Raw genomic sequence first — 22,953 nt, 5'->3', positions numbered from 1 at the left:
GGCTATGTTAACCAGTTTGATGAAAACATTTCAAATCGTGTATAAAACTAGCACATTGTACCCCATGATTGCGTTAATGTACACAGCTATGATTTAATTAAAAAAAAAATAGCTGGGCATTGTGGCGGGCTCCTATAGTCCCAGCTACTTGGGAGGCTGAGGCAAGAGAATTGCTTAAGCCTGAGAGTGTGATGTTGCTGTGGGCTGTGATGCCATGCCACTCTACTGAGGGTGACATAGTGAGACTGTCTCAAAAAAAAAAAAGTCTACTTATTTAAACTTCTTTTTATCTCTAAATAGGTTTGTCAATGTTAAAGGATGTGTTTTCTATTTTGTGTTCTGTCTCAATCATCGTTTGTCCTCTTGCCAGCAGGGATCCTTCTTGAAGAGACAAATGGGTTCTCCCTGAGCAAGGGGCAAAGGCTGAGGCTTTTCTACTGTGGCTTTCAGAAGTTCATGCTTTCCCCCTTTCAGGTAAGGGGCACAGTCACTGGGATATACAATACATACAATAGATTGTCCTTCCAACCCTTACTATAAATATTTTCCTGCAAAGCACTAGCCTAGAGGCTTGGAGGAATAGAAGAGTGGGCTTGAGAGGTGGTGGCACTCAGGAATAATGGGACACCATAGACATCTTCCTAGTTGCACAGCAGGATGGGCAAACCATGCAGAGTAGAGGTTGCTACAGCTGTTCACTGTTCATTCGTAGAATGAATAGCATTTTATGACAAGTAGCTGTTTGTCCCTAGTCAAGTAGAATGTCATGAGGATTTTCCAGGTTAGTCACATAGGCTGTAAGGCATAAGAGGACTCTTCCTTGGTCCAAAGGGGCTAAAATTTATTTATAAAATAGAGTGAAGATTTTGTGATCAATGGAAACATTGAAGGAGAACAGCTATTTTTGTTTGTATCTTTGTTTAGACAGTTTTACTCTGTTACCCTGGGTAGAGTGCCATGGTGTAATAGCTAACAGCAACGTCAAACCCATGGGCTCAAGTGATCCTCTTGCCTCAGCCTCCTGAGTAGTTTGAACTACAGGCACCCATGACAACGCCTCTGCCAGTTTTTCTATTTTAGTGTGTGTCTGTGGGGAATGTCTCATTATTTCTCAGGCTTGTCTCCAATTCCTGAGCTTAGGCGAACCACCTGCCTCAGCCTGCCAGAGGATGCAAATATTTCAGTTATGCTTGTAAAAAGACATTGAGCTCTAGTTGAAAAATGTCCTTTCCTGGGGTTTTGAGGGGTATCCACTCCACAGGCCTCCAGGCCAACATGTGGATTATGTGGGGACTTTTTTGCTTATCGCTTCTATAGTGGTAGCAGATATAACAAAAATTATGCATGGACCTTTTTTTTTCTTATCAGTTGTCATCAGTGTGTATTTAATGTGTAGCCCAACATAACTTCTTCTTCTTCCTATGTGGCCCAGAGAAGCCAAAAGGTAGAACACCCTTGGTACTGAGGTCAGGACAGTTGGACCTTTCCAGATAGGCTAATATTTCCCATGATCATCATAAATAACTGGAGCTATTGAATACACTACTGGACACAGTGCCTCACCACATATTAAGAGAGGAAGGTCAGTAAGATGATGACTTTTAAAAACAAGCCTATTCTAGGGCCAAGCGCAATGGCTCACGCCTGTAATCCCAGCACTCTGGGAGGCCTGGGAGGCGGGTGGATTGCTTGAATTCAGGAGCTTGAGACTAGCCTAAGCAAGAGTGAGACCCTGTCTCCAAACATTAGCTGGGCGTTTTGGCAGGCACCTGTAGTCCCACTTACTTGAGAGGCTGAGGCAATAGAATCACTTGAGCCCAAGAGTTTGAGGTTGCTGTGAGCTATGACACCATAGCACTCAACCTAAGGTGACTCAATCAGACTCTGTCTCAAAGGAAAAAAAAATGACAACTTCAATAGTATGGAACAGTGTGCCTTCCTTGTCAGTTCATGGTAGGATGTGTGTGAGCAGGGAGATAGGGTTGACTGTCTCTCAGGCACTCTCACTACCTGGGTAATTCTTATGCTGGGGGCCTTTTGACCACCTCAAGTTTTGGAAAACATCGTTAAGTAGCTTCATTGAAATAAGTAGTTCACCCTTTGAAAGTGTACAATTCTGTGTTTCTTAGTATATTCACAGAATTGTACAGCCATCATCACAATCTAATTTTAGAACTTTTTCTTCTGCCCCCACCCAAAGAAAGTCAATACCCACTAGCAGTCACTTTTATCTTCCACATCACTCTCCTCCACCTGCCCTCTACTCCTAGCAAACAATTGGCCTTGTCTTGATGTTTTCTTCTCAGTTCAATCATACTATACATGGTCTTTTGTAACTGGTCTTTTCTCCTTATCATAATATTTTTAAGGTTCGTTCCTATTGTAACATAAATATGCACTTCATTCCTTTAGATTGTTGAAAAATATTCCATCATATGTATATAGCACATTATATCTATCTAATCATCTGTAGATCCCATTTATATTACTGAAGAAGTTCCCTTCAAATCTTAGCTTTTTTTTTTTTTTTTTTGGCCAGGGCCATGTTTGAACCTACCACCTCTGGTATATGGGGCTGGCGCCTTACTCCTTTGAGCTACAGGCACTGCCCCTCTAATCTTAGTTTTTTAAAAGAGTTTCATCTTCAAGATGTGTTGCATCTATCAAATGCCTTTTCTGTGTCTGTTGAGATGATCATTTTTTTAAATTTATTCTATTAATGTAGTGCATTCTGTTAGTTGATTTTCCCATATTAAACTAGACTCACATTCCTGGTAATAAATCCTACTTGGTAAACATGTATAAAATATTTTGTATGCTACTGGACTTTTTCTGTACATATGCAGTCTATATCTTATATATTTGAGACTGTGTTTCCTTCCCCCTTTGCCTGAGAAAATACAGTGGTACCATCTTAGCTCAAGCAACACAAGCTGCTTACTTCAAGCGATCCTCCTGACTTTATCCTCCTCAGCAGCTGGGAGTACAGGCACATGCCTCTACTGATGGCTACACTTTGCATTTTTCGGAGGGGGCAAGCGGGGTCTCACTCTGTTGCTCAGGCTGGTCTGAAACCCCTGGCTTCAAGTCATCCTCCTGCCTGGACCTCTTAAAGTGCTAGGATTATAGGTGTGAGCTATGGTGCTCATCCATGCTTATGTTTCAATGAGAATTTTTCTCTATTTTCATAATAGATAATAGCCCATAGATTTAAAAATAACAATTTTATTAATAAGATATAATTTACACACTCTACAATTCACTCATTGAAAGTATAGAGTTCAATACTATACATTTAGGGATCACTTCTATAGTTTGCTAGTTTGTTACTAGAGAAGTTTCCCTGAATGTGTAGAACAGAGAGGGAGAGGGAGAAAGGAAAGAAAGGGAAGAAAGGAAGAATAGAAAGGAAAGAGAGAGAGAGAGAGACAAGAAGGAAGTAAGGAAGGGAGGGAAGCAGGGAGGGAGGGAAATAAAGAACGAGAAAGTGACCCAGTGTAATGGTTTACACGTATATTCCTAGAACTCTGGGAGGTCAAAGTCAGTAGATTGCTTGAACTCAAGGATTCAGAGACCAGCCTCAGCAAGAGTCAGACCATGTCTCTACTAAAATATAGGAAAACTAGCCAGGCATTGTGGAGTGCACCTGTAGTCCCAGCTACTTGGGAGATTGAGGCAGGAGGATTGCTTGAACCCAGGAGTTTGAGGTTTCTGTGAGCTAGGCTGATGCCACAGCACTCTAGCCTGGGTGAAAGAGGGAGCATCTATCTCAAAAATACATGAACACACACACACACACACACAAACAAGAAAAACATTTTCATCATCTCAAAACCAACTCTATACCGTCTAGCTATCACCTCCCCACTCAAACCTTTCAGTCCCTCTACCCCTAAGTGACCATTCATCTATTTTTTGTCTCTATAATTTGCATTTTCTCAACATTTCATGAAAAGAGAACTATAAAATATGTGGCATCTAGGGTTTGGCTGCTTCCACTTAGTGTAATGTTCTCACAGTTCGTCCATGCTGCAACATGAATCAGCACTTCATTCCTTTTTATGGCTTAATCATATATACCATTGTATACACATACTGCATTTTAACCATCAGTTTATCAGTTCATGGACATTTTGGCTACTATGGGTAATGACGCTATAAATATTCACGTGCAAGTGTTTGTGTGAACATATGTTTCAATTCTGAGTATATACCTAGGACTAGAATTGCTGTATTATGTGATAACTTTATATTTAACATTTCGAGGATATGCCAAAGAGACTGCACCATTTTGCCTTCCCACCAGGAATGTATGAGTTTCAGTTTGTCCACATCCTCACTAACCCTGGTCATGAGCTAATTTTTAGTTATAGCCTTATCAGTGGCTGTAAAGTAGTATTATGCGCTTATTGTTTTGATTTGCATTTTTCTAGTGGCGAATGATGTCAAGCATCTTTTCATGGTTTATTGACCATTTGTATTTGCATAGCTCCTTTGGAAAAATGTCATGTCAAATCCTTTGCTTTTTTTTTTTTTTTTTCTTTTGAGACAGAGTCTCACTTGTCACCCTTGGTAGAGTGCTGTGATGTCACAGTTCATAGCTTAAGTGATTATCTTGCCTCAGCCTCCCAAGTAGTAGCTGGGACTACAGGCACCCACCACGACGCCCAGCTATTTTTTTTTTATTGTTTCTGATGTCATTGTTGTTTAGCAGGCCCAGGCTGGGTTCAAACCCGCCAGCCCCAGTGTATGTGGCCAGCGCCCTAACCACTGAGCATGGGCCCCAAGCCTTTTTGTTGTTTTTATGGGCAGGGTTTTGCTCTGTAGCCACAGCTGGAGTGCAGTGGTATCATCACATCTCACTGTAGCCTCATTCATACTCCTGAGCTCAAGTGATCCTTCTTGCCTCAGCTTCCCAAGCAGCAGGAACTATAGGTGGGAACCACTATGCCTGGCCCCCTTTGCTTTTATACACACACACATACACACACACACACATATTTTTTGCAGGAGAGACAGGATCTTGCTCTTGCGCAGGCTGGTCTCTTCCTTAGCTGAAGCTATCCACCCATCTCAGCCTCCTGTAGGGCTAGGATTACAGTCCTGTTTTGCTTATTTGCTAATCAAATTGGGTTTGTATTTTTATCCTTGAGTGGTAAGTATTCTTTATATATTCTAGATAGAAACCTTTTATCAGATATATGATTTTTAAATGTATTCTCCTATTCAACGAATATGTTTTCATTTTCTTTTCTTTTCTTTCTTTTTTTTTTTTTTTTGAGACAGAATATCACTTTGTCACCCTTGGTAGAGTGCTGTGGCATTACAGCTCATAGCAACCTCAAACTCTTGGGCTCCAGTGATCCTCTTGCCACAGCCTCCCAAGTAGCTGGGGCTACAGGCAGCCACCACAACACCCAGCTATTTCTAGAGATGAGGTCTTGCCCTGGCTCATGCTGGTTTTGAACTCAAAAGCTCAAACAAGTGACCCGCTTCAGCCTCCTAGAGTGCTAGGATTACAGACGTGAGCCACCATGTCCACCATTTCTTTTCATTTTCTTGATGATATCCTTTTAAAGTTTTAAATTTTTAGTGACATCTCATTTATCTATTATCTATTTTTCCTTTGGTTGTTTGTGCTTTTAGTGTCACATCTAAGAAACTGTTGCATAATCCAAGGTCTCTGTTTTTATTGGTTTTTGGTTTGCTTTGTTTTTGGGTTTTTGTTTGTTTGTTTTTGTTTTTTGTTTTGGTTTGCTTTGTTTGGACACAGGGTTCTCCTTCTGTTGCCCAGCCTGGATTGCAGTGGCTATTACTAGGGGAATTCATAGTGCACTGTAGCCTGGAACTCCTGTATTCAAGCAATCTTTCTGACTCAGCCTCTGGAGTAGCGGAGAACACTGGTGCGTGCCACCATGTGTGGCTCTATTTTGTTTCAAGAGTTTTTGAGCTTTTCCTCTTGGGTTTAGGTCTTTGATCAATTTTGAGTCTGTTTTTTGAGAGATGGGATCTTGCTACATTCCAGGTTGGAGTAAAGTGGCTATTCATAGACAAAATCAGCACACGACAGCCTGGAATTCTTAAGCTCAAGCTATCCTCCTGCCTCAGGTGTACCCCATACCTGACTACTTTCTAAAAAAAAATTTTCTAAGGAGGTGGGGTAAAGCTATTGCTCAGGGTGTCTGTTAGGACCATCTACATGTCTATGGTTTGGAGAATGGTATTAAAGTTTAGGTAGTTTCTCTTGGCTCCACATTTAGCCAGGGACTGTCTCCCTTTTTCACTGTTCTTTATAGGATTTATCCCCGGAAACACACGGTCATCCAACTTCAAGGGGAGATTGCAATATTATTATTATTGTTATTATTATTTTGAGACAGAGTCTCAAGCTGTTGCCCTGGATAGAGTGCTGTGGTGTCATAGCTCAAAGCCACCTCTAACTCTTGGGATCAAGCGATCCTCTTGCCTCAGTTTTTCTATTTTAGTAAAGATGGGGTCTCACTTTCGCTCAGGTTAATCTCAAAATCATGAGCTCAAAATATCCACCTGCCTCAGCCTCCCAGAGTGCTAGGATTACAGGCATGAGTCACCATGCCTGGCCTAGGCGATATTATTTGTAACAGCTCTACTGAGATAAAATTCACAGGCCTAGGCGATATTATTTGTAACAGTTTTACTGAGATAAAATTCACATATTATATAGTCCATACATTTAAAGTGTACAGTTAAGGCTGGGCCTGGTTGCTCGCACCTGTAATCCCAGCACTCTGGGAGGATGAGGCTGGTGGATTGCTTGAGTTCAGGCTTCGAGACCAGCCTGAGCAAGAGAGATACCCCCATCTATAAAAATAGATGAGCGCTGTAGAGAGCTATGATGCTGTGGCACTCTACTGAGGGAGACAAAGTGAGACTGTCTCAGGAAAATAAAGTGTACAATCAAATCATATTTAATATATGAACAAAGTTGTACATCCTAGCCACAATTATTATTTGAATATGTTAATTAGAAAGATGGAGACTTTACCTCTTTCATGTTTACATGGATGGAGCTGGAACATGTTCTTCTTAGTAAAGTATCTCAAGAATGGAAGAAAAAGTATCCAATGTACTCAGCCCTACTATGAAACTAATTTATGGCTTTCACATGAAAGCTATAACCCAGTTATAATCTAAGAATATGAGGAAGGGGGAGAAGGAGGAGAGGGAGGGGGGAGGATGGGCAGAGGGAGGGTGATTGGTGGGATTGCACCTGTGGTGCATCTTACAAGGGTACATGTGAAACTTAGTAAATGTAGAATTTAAATGTCTTAACACAATAACTAAGAAAATGCCAGGAAGGCTATGTTAACCAGTATGATGAAAATGTGTCAAATGGTCTATAAAACCAGTGTATGGTGCCCCATGATTGCATTAATGTACACAGCTATGATTTAATAAAAAAAGAAAGAAAAAAGAATATGTTAATTACCCTAGAAACTTCATACATGTTGTGATATAGGATAAACCAAAATGCTTTTTCCACTATATTCAGAATACTTCATTCAATATAACATCTGTGACCCCAGATAAGTGGAAATTGTTTCTCTATACACCAAGCAAGAAATTCTATAGTGGACACCAGCTGTCTGTCTGTAATTCAACTCAATTCTGATACTATCTTCCTGAAGACAGCATCAGATCCCATAGGTTAAGGATTCAGTCTCCAAAGACTGTACTCCACTGCAGGCACCAGTCAGGGCCTTCTGGTAGATCAGCTATAAATTTGTATTCCCATGACCTCCCCCTTGGGTTTGATTGTTTAGCTGAAGTGCCTCACAGAAGTCAAGAAGACACTTTATTTATGTTTACCCGAATTATTAGAAAGAATATGGCAAAGGATACCAGTGAACAGCCAGATGGAAGAGATGTTTAGAGAAAGTTATGTGGGAAGTGGTGTAGAGTTTCTGAGTCTTCTCTGGAAAAACCACCCTCCAGGGACCTCTATGACTTAGGCTATGTGGAAGCTCTATAAGGGTACGTTTCTTATTCCTGAGGGTTCCACTCTCATGACCCAATACACGCCCCTTTTCCTTATACCATCATATTGAGTTTAGGATTACGACATGAATTTTGTGGGGAGACAAACATTCAGTCCATTGCTATTACCTAATTGCCATTTGGGAAATGCCAAATATAGTTTAGGTATAGACCAAGTGAGTTGGCTCACATCTGTAATCCTAGCACTCTGGGAAGCCGAGGTGGGTGGATCGCTTGAGCTCAGGAGTTCAATACCTCCCTGAACAAAAGCCAGACCCCATCTCTACTAAGGATAGAAAAATTAGGCGGGCACCTATACTCCAAAGTACCCAGGAGGCTGAGGAAGAGGATCACTTGCACCCAAGAGTTTGAGGTTGCTGTGAGCTATGATGATGGGGCACTCTTCCAGGGTAACAGAATGAGACTCTGCCTCAAAAAAAAAAATATATATATATATATAGCTTAGGGTGGCACCCATAGCTCAGTGGGAGGGACACCAACCATGTACATCAAAGCTGGCAGGTTTGAGCCCAGTACAGGCCAGATAAAACAACAATGGCAACAACAACAACTAAATAGCCAAGTGTTGTGGTGGGCGCCTGTAGTCCCAGCTACTTGGGAAGCTGAGGAATGAGAATCGCTTAAACCCAAGGGTTTGAGGTTGTTCTGAGCTGTGACACCACAGCACTCTACCCAGGGTGACAGCTTGACATTCTGTCTCAGAAAAAGAAAATATAGTTTAGGTATAAAAGATATCTTAATAATGTTATAATTCTGAATTTAGATCCTGAATTTGAAAAAGGCAAAATCAAGAATAGTTGTTAGAGGAGATATGGTTTAAATCATAAAAACAAGAAATACTCACAATCAGCACTGTAAAACCACAATAGATAATACTGAGGCTAAACCTGTAATTCACACACACATACACACACAGAATAATACACACACACTAAAAAGAAAGGTAAAAAGCAAGAGCAATTACTCGTACTAGCCAGGAGAGGGGGATGTTTGTTCATTTCTGTGGCTTGGATAATTGCTTTTTATTTATTTATTTATTTATTTATTTATTTATTTATTTATTAAATTATAGCTGTGTACATTGATATGATCATGGGGCACGGTACATTAGTTTCACAGAGCGTTTGACACACTTTCATCACAATTGTTGACATAGCCTTCCTGGCATTTCCTCAGTTATTGTGCTAAGATATTTACATTCCACATTTACTAAGTTTCATATAGACCCTTGTAAGATGCACCGCAGGTGTAATCCCATCAATTCCACTCCCTCTACCCCCTTCTACCCTCCCTCCCCTCCCTTTCCCCGCTCCCCCTATTCTTAGGTTGTAACTGGGTTATAGCTTTCATGTGAAAGCCCTAAATTAGTTTCATTGTAGGGCTGAAAACATTGCATACTTTTTTCTTCCATTCTTGAGACACTTTACTAAGAAGGATATGTTCTAGCTCCATCCATGTAAACATGAAAGAGGTAAAGTCTCCATCTTTCTTTAAGGCTGCATAATATTCCATGGTGTACATATACCACAATTTATTAATCCATTCGTGGATCGATGGGCACTTGGGCTTTTTCCATGACTTAGCAATTATGAATAGGGCTGCAATAAACATTCTGGTACAAATATCTTTGTTATGATGTGATTTTTGGTCTTCTGGGTATATGCCAAGTACAGGGATTACAGGATTGAATGGCAGATCTATTTTTAGATCTCTAAGTGTTCTCCATATATCTTTCCAAAAGGAATGTATTAATTTGCATTCCCACCAGCAGTGCAAAAGTGTTCCCTTTTCTCCACATCCATGCCAACATCTCTGGTCTTGAGATTTTGTGATATAGGCTAGTCTCACTGGAGTTAGATGATATCTCAAAGTAGTTTTGATTTGCATTTCCCTGATGATTAAAGATGATGAGCATTTTTTCATATGTCTGAACGCCGCATGCCTGTCTTCTTCAGAGAAGTTTCTCTTCAAATCCCGTGCCCAGCCTGCGATGGGATCTCTTGTTCTTTTTTTGCTGATGCGTTTGAGTTCTCTGTGGATTCTGGTTATTAAACTTTTACCAGAGACATAACCAGCAAATATATTCTCCAATTATGAGGGCTGTCTGCTTGCTTTACTTACTGTGTTCTTGGCTGTGCAGAAGATTTTTAGTTTGATCAAGTAGCAGTAGTGTATTTTTGAGGTTGCTTCAATTGCGGGGGGGGGTCCTCCTCATAAAATATTCGCCTAGACCAATTTCTTCAAGGGTTTTCCCTGCAGTCTCCTCAAGTATTTTTATAGTTTCATGTCTTAAGTTTAAATCTTTAATCCAATGAGAGTCTATCTTAGTTAATGGTGAAAGGTGTGGGTCCAGTTTCAGTCTTCTACAGGTTGCCAGTCAGTTCACCCAGCACCATTTGTTAAATAGGGAATCTTTTCCCCACTGGATGTTTTTAATTGGCTTGTCAAAGATCAAATAATGGTAAGTAGCTGGATTCATCTCTTGGTTCTCTCTTCTGTTCCAGACATCTACTTCTCTGTTTTTGTGCCAATACCATGCTGTTTTGATCACTTTTGATTTGTAGTAAAGTCCGAGGTCTGGTAGCGTGATTCCTCCTGCTTCGTTTTTATTTCTGAGTAACGTCTTGGCTATTCGAGGTTTTTTCTGATTCCATATAAAACGAAGTAATGTTTTTTCAAGATCTTTAAAATATGACAGTGGAGTTTTAATAGGGATTTCATTGAAATTGTATATTGCTTTGGGTAGGATGGACATTTTAACGATGCTGATTCTTCCCAGCCCTGAGCATAGTATGTTTTGCCATTTGTTGACATTTTGAGCTATTTCTTTTCTTAGAGTTTCATAGTTCTCTTTTTAGAGATCTTTCACATCCTTTGTTAGATAAATTCCCAAATATTTCATCTTCTTTGGCACTACTGTGAATGGGATAGAGTCCTTAATTGTTTTTTGAACTTGACTATTGTTGGTATATATAAAGGCTACCGATTTATGAATATTGATTTTGTAACCTGAGACGCTGCTGTATTCCTTGATCACTTCTAAGAGTTTTGTAGTAGAGTCCCTAGTATTTTCCAGATGTACAATCATATCATCTGTGAAGAGCGAAAGTTTGATCTCTTCTGAGCCTATATGAATACCCTTGATCGCCTTTTTTTCCCTAATTGCGGTCGCTAATACTTCCATTACAATGTTAAAAAGCAGTGGAGACAATGGGCAGCCTTGTCTGGTTCCTGATCTGAGTGGAAATGATTTCAATTTAACTCCATTGAATATGATATTGGCTGTGGGTTTGCTGTAGATGGCCTCTATCAGTTTAGAAATGTCCTTTCTATACCAATTTTCTTAAGTGTTCTGATCATGAAGGGATGCTGGATATTATCAAAAGCTTTTTCTGCATCGATTGAGAGAATCATATGGTCTTTGTTTTTTAATTTGTTTATGTGCTGGATTACATTTATAGATTTATGTATATTGAACCAGCCTTGAGACCCTGGGATAAAACTGACTTGGTCATGATGTACAATTTGTTTGTTGTGTTTCTGGATTCTGTTTGTTAGGATCTTGTTGAATATTTTTGCATCTATATTCATTAGTGATATTGGTCTATAATTTTTTTTTCTTGTTGGGTCTTTTCCTGGTTTGGGGATTAGGGTGATGTTTGCTTCATAGAACACGTTGGGTAGTCTTTCTTCTTTTTCTACATTTTGGAACAGGTTGAGTAATATGGATACTAGTTCCTCTTTAAAGGTTTGGTAGAATTCTGACGTGAAACCATCTGGTCCCCGGCTTTTCTTTTTAGGGAGGTTTGGTATGGTTGATGCTATTTCCGAACTTGATATGGGCCTGTTCAGCATTTCCACTTGATTCTGGCTAAGTCTTTGAAGGTGGTGTGCTTCCAAGTATCAGTCAATTTCCTTCAGAGTTTCATATTTCTGAGAATAAAGTTTCTTGTAATATTCATTAAGGATTTTTTGTATTTCTGAGGAGTCTTTTGTAATTTCGTTTTTGTCGTTTCTGAATGATGAGATTAGAGAGTTTACTCTTTTTTTTTCTGATTAGATTGGCCAAAGGTTTATCTATTTTATTGACCTTTTCAAAAAAACCACCTTTTTGATTTATTGATCTGTTGTATTATTGTTTTGTTTTCAATTTCATTTATTTCTGCTCTAATTTTTGTTATTTCTTTTTTTCTACTGGGTTTAGAGTTGGAATGTTCTTCTTTTCCTGTTGCTTGAGTTGTCCCATTAAGTTGTTAACTTCCTCTCTGTCTGTTCTCTTGAGGAAGGCTTGCAGTGCTATAAATTTCCCTCTTAGAACTGCCTTTGCAGTGTCCCAGAGGTTCTGATAGTTCGTGTATTCATTGTCATTTTGTTCCAAAAAATTGGCAATTTCTTTCTTAATCTCATATATCATTCAGCATAAGGTTATTTAACTTCCATGTTTTTGTATGAGTATGCAGATTCCTGTTGTTACTGAGCTCAACTTTTATTCCATGGTGATCTGATAAGATGCAAGGAATAATTTGTATTCCTTTAAATTTACTGAGGTTAGACTTGTGACCTAAGATGTGATCGATTTTGGAGTAGGTTCCGTGGGCTGATGAGAAGTATGTGTATTCAGTTTTGTTGGGATGAAATGTTCTGTAGATGTCTCCTAAATCCAGATATTGGATGGGTAGGTTTAAATCTAAAATTTCTTTGCTCAGCTTCTTCTTGGAGGATCGATCCAACACTGCCAAAGGAGTGTTGAAATCTCCAACTATTATGGAGTTCGAGGAAATCAGGTTGCTCATATTAGTTAGAGTTTCTCTTATAAATTGATGTGCATTCTGGTTGTGTGCATAGATATTAATAATTGAAATCTCATCATATTGGGTATTACCCTTAACAAATATGAAGTGACCATTCTTGTCCTTCCTTACTTTTGTTGGTTTAAAGCCTATTGTATCTGCAAATAAAATTTTGACATCTGCTTTTTTCTGATTACCATTTGCCTGAAATATGGATGACCATCCCTTCACCCTGAGTCTATATTTGTCTTTTAAGTTAAGATGTGACTCTTGTATGCAACAAATATCTGACCTGAGTTTTTGTATCCAGTCAGCTAAGCTTTGTCTCTTTAAAGGACAGTTTAAGCTGTTTACATTGATGGAGAATATTGATAAGTGTGGTGAAATTTTGGGTATCGAGTGTTTCAAAAGTCCAGTGGACATTTTTAATCCTTTTGCCAGTGTGGAAGTTGGAGTTTGATCCGAAGTTTCTGAGTGAGTTTACTTTTGTACTAGAGGTTTGGTTTGGTCATTATGGAGGATAGGTCTGAGAATATCCAGAAGAGCTGGTTTGGTTATGGCAAATTTCTTCAACATATGAATGTCATTAAAGTATTTAATTTCTCCATCATAAATGAAACTCAGTTTAGCTGGATACAAGATCCTGGGTTAAAAGTTATTTTGCTTTAGGAGATTAAAAGTCGGTGACCACCCTCTTCTAGCTTGAAAAGTTTCAGCAGAGAGATCTGTAGTCATTCTTTTATTCTTCCCTTTGAAGGTAATGGCTTTCTTTCACCTGACTGCTTTGAGAATTTTCTCCTTCATGTTGACTTTAGTGAAGCTAATTTTGATATACCTTGGGGATGTCTTATTGGGGTTGAGTCGTGGTGGGGTTCTGAAGCTGTCTTCTATCTGAATTTCAGAATCTCTAGGCATGTCTGGAAAATTCTCCTTCATAATTTCCTGTAGAAGGGCCTCTGTGCCCATCGAGGTCACCTCATCGGTTTCTGGTATCCCAATTATTCATTTATTGACCTTCTTCGAATTATCCCAGAGCTCTCTGAGAGAATGATCTGTTTTTGCTCTCCATTTCTCTTCCTCTTTGAGAGTTTGGGAGCATTCAAAGGCTTTATCTTCAATGTCAGAAATCCTTTCCTCTGCTTGCCCCATTCTGTTGCTGAGGGATTCCACTGTATTTTTCATATCTTTGAGGGCTGCAAATTCTTGCTTCAGTGTGTCTAAGTCTTTGGTGGTTTTGTCTTTAAATTCGTTAAATTCTTGAGACAACTTTTGAATTTCTCCTCGAATTCCTAATTTCACTCTATTAATCTTGTCTGCCATCCAAATTCTGAATTCGATTTCTGACATCTCAGCTAGTTGTTTATGAATGGGATCTTCAATTACATCTGCCATATCTTTCCTTGGGGGCGTTGATCTATTCTGGTTATTCATGTTACCGGAGTTTTTCTGCTGATTCTGCCCCATGGTTGTTTTACTCCCTTTGGTTTTTCCCCTGGGGTTTTTTCAAGGACCCCGTACAGTGTTGTGGCCTGAGGAACTGGGGCCCAGTCTGCTGTGGTGGGGCTAAGTGTTTCTGTCTTGTTTTCAGCTGGTTTTTGTTCGACCCTAGTGAAAAATTTACTCTGGGTTGAAGTCTCAGCTGTGGGGAAAACCAGCAGTTAAGTCACCACGCCCCCCTCTGGCACCAATTGGAAAAGGAAAATTGTAAACCCAGGGCACCACCTGAAAATTCCTCAGTCTACTGGTTCAGTTCAAAAGGTCCAAATCGATTGTCTCAGTCAGCACCTGTCTCGGGTGGGAGAGTTTAAGAAGTCTCTGGGAGCTGGGTCATAGGGGTCTGGTGACAACTCTGATATGTCTTACTCCAGTGCTGCGTGGTGTCAAGAGGAGCCACCTAGTAAATAGACCATCTGGGAAGGTTGATGCCTCCTTCCCCACCTTGCCCCTCTGTCAGATCCAGTCACTGATATCACTGCAGATGGCTGAGCCAGTTGCCTGTAGTGAACAGATACTGCAGGGGTTTGCGCCTGCCTGAATTGCAAGGAAATCTGCCAGGCCTCTGTACTTTGCTGCTATTTAGCAGGAGGAGGTGAGGCCTGACATCCTCAGGCACTTGATGAAGGTCGGGTGCTGTTCCCTGAGGCTCAGGTGCACCACTGATTGATGTTACTGACAGAGTAGAACAGAACAGAGCAGAATAGAAGAGAACAACTTTACGGGATTCTGTCTCTGTTCCTGCTAAAATTGCCTGCAGAAGAGAAGCTGTTCTGAGTTCAGTTACCTCTCTGAATCGGCCCACCCTGGAAGCTTCCCAGGTTTTTGAGTAGCCTCAGGCAAATCCTTTACTCACGGTGGCCTCCTCTGGTCGCCCAGGGAGACAGGGGGTGTGGCTTCAGAATATCCAGGAGTGAGCTGCTTTTCTGTTAAAAAAGAGCAGCTGTTGATCCACCTCTGGGAACTGCTGTCCTGGTGTGGCTCACACCCAGCCAACCCTTGTCTCTTTGCTCCCACACCCCAGAGTCAGCACTGACCAGTCGCAGTTTAAACTTTGTCTACACCCCTTGAGAAATCACCTCAAAATCCGGACTCCTGGGGGACAGGCCTCCAGGTCTCAGAGCGAGGGTGAAGGAGAGTGTTGGGAGCCCAGAGCTGCAGGTAGTGAGCACACACAGTTCCACACAGTTTTATGCCTGACCGCACCACTGCCAGAAGACAGCCGCCGCTCTGCGTTCCAGGGAACTACTGTTCTGGAGCGGTTCCCTTCCAACCAACCGTCCTCTCCTCACTACCACACCCCAGAGTCAGCACAGCTCAGGCACTGCCCACACCCCACGAGAAATCACCCAAGAATCCGGACTCATGGGGGACAGAACCCCAGACCCCAGAGCGAGAGTGGAGGGGAGCGCTGGGAGCTTGACGCTGCAAGTGGGGAAAGTACACAGTTTCACTCAGTTTTATGCCTGGCCATGTTGGTGCCCAAGGAGGGTTGCTGCACCACGCCTCAGGGAAGTGCCACCCTGGCTTGGCTCCCTCTCAGCCACCTGCCCTCTCCTCGCTCCTGTGCCCCAGGGTCAGCACTGAACAGCCACAGCTCAGGCACTGTCCACATCCCTCGAGAAAACACCTAAGAATCTGAACTCTTGGGAGACAGGCCTCCAGACTTCAGTGTGAGTGGAGGGGGATGATGGGAGTTCAGGGTTGCAGGTAAAGGATATTTGCCATTTTATACAGTTTTATGCCTGGCAGGAGAATGCCATCGCATCCTAGTAGGGGAGGTAGGTCCAGTTTTTAGAAGGTCTCTCCCGTGAAATGTAGTGGGAGGGCCTTTGATTTCTGCCCGTTTGTTTGTTTGTGGGGCTCTTGAGCCGGTCTCATGGGGGAGGGGGGACTCCCATACACTTTGTAATGGATTTTATACCTTTTGTTTGGGTCCTTGTGATCGCAGCTCACATCAGCGGGGTTGATGTGCGTTCTTCAACCCTCTCTCTTGGTGCAGCTTAAATCCATCCGGTTACTTGCTAAATTTTCGTCCCTTATTTCCACTTCTGGACAGGAGCCTCTGTGGAAAGCTGGCTTCAGTCTGCCATCTTGTCTCCTCCTGGCTTGGATAATTGTGTTTTGTCTGTGTTTAGACCTGAAAATCAGTGACTTTGCTTTCTCTGTCATATTCTTAACTGTTACTGAGGGACCTGGCCAGAGGTTGGCACTTTGTGAGATTGATTGGTCAGCTCCCATATGTCTGGGATTATTTTTCTCTTTCTCATCACTGTTACTGGGCTATGATAGGGAAATACAGTGATCCTGTTTAAATATATGTCCTATATATTTTTTAAGTCTAATCTGTCAGGCCTTACAAGGAGCCCCCTTCCATGAAATGTAATGAACATAGCACGATTTTAGAATAGAATTTTGAAACCAGGTGGCAAATCAGGCTCAAATCTGGACATAAAGAAAAATTCTGTCTGCCCAGCATGTTGGGTCACAACTGTTATCCCAGCACTTTTGGAGGCCTAGGTGGAGGATCACTTGAGGTCTGAAGTTCAAGACCAGCCTGGGCAACATAGCAAGACCCAAATACTTACAGTAATGTTTCGGGATATAAAATCAATGTCCACAAGTCAGTAGCCTTTGTATACACAAATAACAGTGAAGATGAGAAGATAATTAAGGACACGACTCCATTCACCATAGTTTCAAAGGAAATGAAATACCTAGGAATATACCTAACAAAGGAGGTGAAGGACCTCTATAAAGAAAATTATGAAATCCTCAGAAAGGAAATAGCAGAGGATTTTAACAAATGGAAGAACACACCATGTTCATGGATGGGAAGAATCAACATTGTTAAAATGTCTATACTTCCCAAACAATCTACATATTCAATGCCATTCCTATCAAAATACCAACATCGTACTTTCAAGATTTGGAGAAAATGATTCTGCGTTTTGTATGGAACCAGAAAAACCCCTGTATAGATGAGGCAGTTCTTAGTAATAAAAATAAAGCTGGGGGCATCAGCATACCAGATTTTAGTCTGTACTACAAAGCCATAGTGGTCAAGACAGCATGATACTGGCTCAAAAATACAGACATGGACACTTGGAATCAAATAGAAAACCAAGAAATGAAACTAACATCTTACAACCAGCTAATCTTCAATAAACCAAACAATAACATAACTTGGGGGAAAGAATCCCTATTCAATAAATGGTGTTGGGAGAACTGGATATCAACACGTAAAAGACTGAAACTGGACCCACACCTTTCCCCACTCACAAAAATTGATTCAAGATGGATAAAGGACTTAAATTTAAGGCATGGAACAATAAAAATCCTCCAAGAAAGCATAGGAAAAACACTGGAATATATTGGCCTGGGGAAAGACTTCATGAAGAAGACGGCCATGGTAATTGCAACAACAACAAAAATAAACAAATGAGACTTCATTAAACTGAAAAGCTTCTGTACAGCTAAGGACACAATAACCAAAGCAAAGAGACAACCTACACAATGGGAAAGGATATTTGCATATTTTCAATCAGACAAAAGCTTGATAACTAGGATCTATAGAGAACTCAAATTAATCCCCATGAAAAAGCCAACAATCTCATATATCAATGGGCAAGAGACATGAATAGTACCTTCTCAAAAGAAGACAGATGAACAGCTAACAAACATATGAAAAAATGTTCATCATCCCTATATATTAGAGAAATGCAAATCAAAACCACCCTGAGATATCATCTAACTCCAGTGAGAATGGTCCACATCACAAAATCTCAAAACTGCAGATGCTGGCATGGATGTGGAGAGAAGGGAACACTTTTACACTGTTGGTGGGACTGCAAACTAGTACAACCTTTCTGGAAGGAAGTATGGAGAAACCTCAAAGCACTCAAGCTAGACCTCCCATTTGATGTGACAATCCCGTTACTGGGCATATATCCAGAAGGAAAAAAATCCTTTTATCATAAGGACACTTGTACTAGACTGTTTATTGCAGCTCAATTTACAATCGCCAAAATGTAGAAACAGCCTAAATGCCCACCAACCCAGGAATGAATTAAGGAGCTGTGGTATATGTATACCATGGAATACTATTCAGCTATTAAAAAAATGGAGACTTTACATTCTTCATATTAATCTGGATGGAAGTGGAAGACATTATTCTCAGTAAAGCATCACAAGAATGGAGAAGCATGAATCCTAATGTACTCAATTTTGATATGAGGACAATTAATGACAATTAAGGTTATGGGAGGGAAAGGAAAAGCAGAGAGAGGGAAGGAAGGAGGGGGTGGGGCCTTGGTGTGTTCCACACCTTCTGGGGGCAAGGCATGATTGTAAAAGGGACTTTACCTAACAATTGCGATCAGTGTAACTTGGTTTATTGTACCCTCAATGAATCCCCAACAATAATAAAAAAAAAAATTGTAATACTCAAAAAAAAAAAAAAAAAAAAAAGAAAAAGAAAAATTGACCAGGGCAGGCGAGGTGGCTCATACCTGTAATCTGGGAGGCCGAGGCAGGTGGATTGCCTGAGCTCAGGAGTTCAAGACCAGCCTGAGCAAGAGTGAGAACTTGTCTCTAAAAATAGCCAGGCATTGTGGTGGGCACCTGTAGTTTCAGCTACTCAGGAAGCTGAGACAAGAGGATCTCTTGAGCCCAAGAATTTGAAGTTGCTGTGAGCTATGATGCCATGACACTCTACCGAGCAAGATTATATTTCAACAAATAAAAATAAAGAAAGAACGAAAAGAAAAATTAACCAGGAGTGGTGATGTGCATCTGTAGTCCCAGCTACTTGGGAGGCTGATGTGAGAGGATCACTTGATCTCAGGAGTTGAAGTCTGCCATGAGCTATGATGATCCCACTATACTCTAGCTTGTGTGACAGAGTGAGACCTTGTCTGAAAAAAAAAAAAAAAGCTGCAGGACTTTTTTTAACCTCTCTGGGTCTTATTAGCTCCAAAAGAAATGTGATATACTAATCACCATGTAAAGCAACACTTTTACATTGAGAACTTTGCTAACCACCCTTCACCTCACCCCACACACATTCTGTCTACCACTGTCAAGATCTACCCTTTCTGACTTCATGCCCTTATCCAATACAAATGTCCATTGTAACACTTTATATTTGAGTCCCAGATACATTACTGTAGAACTCAAAGAAAAGGATGTGCCTCATTCTTCTTATTCAGTCCTAGAGAAAAGTCTGGGACAAAGTATGTGTTCAATATTGTTTATTGATTGATTAATTAATTAATTAGTAATAAAACATGACCTAATAGAAGTGAGACCCTGTCTCTACTAAAAATAGAAAATCTAGCTGTGCCTTGTGGTGGAGGCCTGTAGTCCCAGCTACTTAGGAGGCTGAGGCAAGAGAATCACTTGAGCCCAAGAGTTTGAGGTTTCTGTGAGCTATGACACCACAACACTCTACCCCAGGGTGACTGAGTGAGACTCTGTCTCAAAAAAAAAAAAAGAAAGAAAGAAAACTTTTTCATCCACACGAAATATGTTAAATAAAAAATGGCAAGAGAGGAAGAAGACCCAAGTCCTGAGTTCTGCACTTACAAACATTTTATTAAATGAACAAAAGTTGATAAATTTCTCATGAGTCACAGCAAACTTCTTTTTTTTTTTTTTTTGAGACAGAGTCTCATTATGTCATCCTCGGTAGAGTGCTGTGGCATCACAGCTCACAGCAAACTCAAACTCTTGGGCTGAACAGATTCTCTTGCCTCAGCCTCCCAAGTAGGTGGGACTACAGGAGCCTGCCACAAGGCCCAGCTATTTTTTGTAGCAGCTGTTATTGTTGGTTAGCTGGCCCGGGCAGAGTTTGAACCCTCCACCTTTGGTGTATGTGGCTGGTGCTGTAGCCATTGTGCTACGGGTGCCGAGCTCATAGCAAACTTCTATACCTGATGTTTAGTGTATTAGTATAAAAATTTTTCAGAAATGCTTTGCTTTTTCAGTAAGGTTGGCATCTTGATTTGTTGCCTCCCCTAGCCCCTTTTAATGAGACAAGTTGGCATGCACTCTGTCACCCAAGCTGGAGTGCAGTGTCCCAATCATAGCTAATTACAACCTCAGTCTACTGGGTTCAAGTTATCCTCTAGCCTTAGCCTCCCAATTAACTGGAACTACAGATATGCACCACTACACCCGGCTAATTTTTAAAAATTTTCTGCAGTGACAGGTCTCACTATGTTGTTCAGGGTGGTCTTGAACGGCCTCAGCCTCCCAAAGTCCTGGGATTACAGGCGTGAGCATGTGGCCTAAGCCCATTCTCTATACCTTTGCATGCTGTCTTCCCAGGAAGGTACATACAGATATATAAAGACACAGGACCAAATTCCAATTACATAAGCAATGATTACTTTTGTCTTATTGTTAATAGGATGAATATATTTTCTTACCCTTGAAAATATATTACTTTTGAAAAGGTCTTTCACTCCATCACTTGGAAGTAACCGATAGGGATGTTTTGGTTTATTTTCTTCCTGACCTTTTTCACTAGGTATATCCATGTACACACACACTTAAAGCAAAATCTCTTTTCTCATTCAGTTGGCCATAGCCATAAGGACACTTGCTCTATTTTGAGTGGAACTCTCATCGTTTACAGAAAATGCTAGGTAACTGTTCACTTAGGGGTTTCTTCTCTGATTCCAGGTACTAAAGCCATAATGAAGAGGATTGTAGAGTTCAAGTCTACTTCAGGAGCACAGGAATATTACAAGCAAGGAAGAGAAGGTAAATGGAAATTCTGGTCAGCTGATTACTAGCCCCAGATCAAATCAAGGCTACCACTACACATAAAAGAGAATAAAATGAGTAGTAAGAGACAATTTTGTTTCATTTTATTTTTATTTTCTATTTTGAGACAGAGTCTTATTTTGTCACCCTTGGTAGAGTGCTGTGGTGTCATAGCTCACAGCAACCTCAAACTCTTGGGCTCAAGTGATTCTCTTGCCTCAGCCTCCTGAGTAGCTGGGAATACAGGCGCTTAGCCACAATGCCTGGCTATGTTTAGAGATGAGGTCTTGCTGTTGCTCAGGCTGGTCTCGAACCTGTGAGCTCAGGCAATCCACCCACCTTGGCTTTCCAGAGTGATAGGATTACAGGTGTGAGCTGCTGCGCCCTGTGCATTTTCTTTCATTTTAAATCCTGAAACAATAGAATCATTACCAGCATGCAATGATGAGCCTTTTGTCCTACCCTTTGCTTTTCTTATCCAGAAGCTATTTATTCTATATAAGAATCCTGGAGATGATCAGGCTTTATGGGCTAACTGAAGGAAACAAAATGCCAGAGAAACTCCTGAGTTATACACCAGATACTATTTGATTCTTTGCTAGTAGTTGGTATAGTTCTAGACATTGTCAATAGCAAAGACTTATTCAGGCTGTGGTTGTTCTGGGAGGTCCAAGAAGACATTGGAAAGTGTCCATGTGAATATGGAAGTCAGAGGCCAGAGAGGTTTGTTCAGGGTTTTATAAGCCTTCAAACCACCTCTGTGGCATAGCCAGAGAGGTTTGTGCAGGGTTTTATAAGCCTTCAAACCACCTCTGTGTCATAGCCAAAAATATGCCTTAGCGTCTGTTCTCCTACACCTCCTAGACACCTGCCTCAAATCCACCCAAAGAAAAGAATTCTGCTTTTCTACATTAGATCTTGTCTTAGTCAACTCAGGCTGCCATAATAAAATACCATAGATGGGCGGTACCAGGAGTAGGGTGCCGGCCCCATATACCAGAGGTGGTGGGTTCAAACCCGGCCCTGGCCAAAAACTGCAATAATAATAATAATAATAAAATAAATTAATTAATTAATTAAAAAATAAAATACTGTGTGACTTCCAACAACAGACATTTATTTCTCACAGTTCTAGAGGCTAGGAAAAGTCCAAGATCAAGGTGCCAGCTAATTTGGTTTCTGGTAAAGCCTCTCATTCTGGCTTGCACATAGCAGTCTTCACATGATGAGAGAGCAAGCATGCATGAGATCAATATCTTGTGTCTCTTATTACAAGGCCACTAATCCAAACATGGAGGTTTCCAAATTATCTTCCAAAGGCCTCACCTCTTAATACCATTACTTTGAGGGTTAGAGCTTCAGCATATACATTTTAGAGGTGAAATGTGTAGGGCAAAGGGAAAATTTCCTCTTCCTTCTTTGAATGGTCAGTGAAAAATTGACTTAATAAAGGCAAATTAATAGATAAAAGACATGAAGAATTTATTTTTATGTGCATAACACAAGGAAATGGCAGGAGAATGATTACCCAATAATCCAATGAGGTATAGGTGGTTACATACCCTTCTCAGAGTTGAAAGGAAGATGGGGAAAAGTGACTAGTTTTCTGGGGGATAGTAAGTGATTTTTAGGGGAACCCAATGGGTTTGGACAATATACTTTGGCTGAGATGAAGTCTGTTGGGCCCACAGATCAGATAATGATTTATGACAAAAGTCTCTCCAGATGTGTTGACAGACTTCAATGTCTCTTTCTAGGATATAAGTTAAATTAATGGAAACTCAGGAAAAGGACCAGAGTTAACTATTTTCTTCTTTGGCTGTCCTAGACTTGAGGCATATAAGGGAGTATCTGAATAAAG

Source organism: Nycticebus coucang, chromosome X (genome assembly GCF_027406575.1).
Source record: "Nycticebus coucang isolate mNycCou1 chromosome X, mNycCou1.pri, whole genome shotgun sequence".
Classification (NCBI taxonomy): Eukaryota; Metazoa; Chordata; class Mammalia; order Primates; family Lorisidae; genus Nycticebus; species Nycticebus coucang.
Note: the sequence above shows the minus strand (reverse complement) of the source record.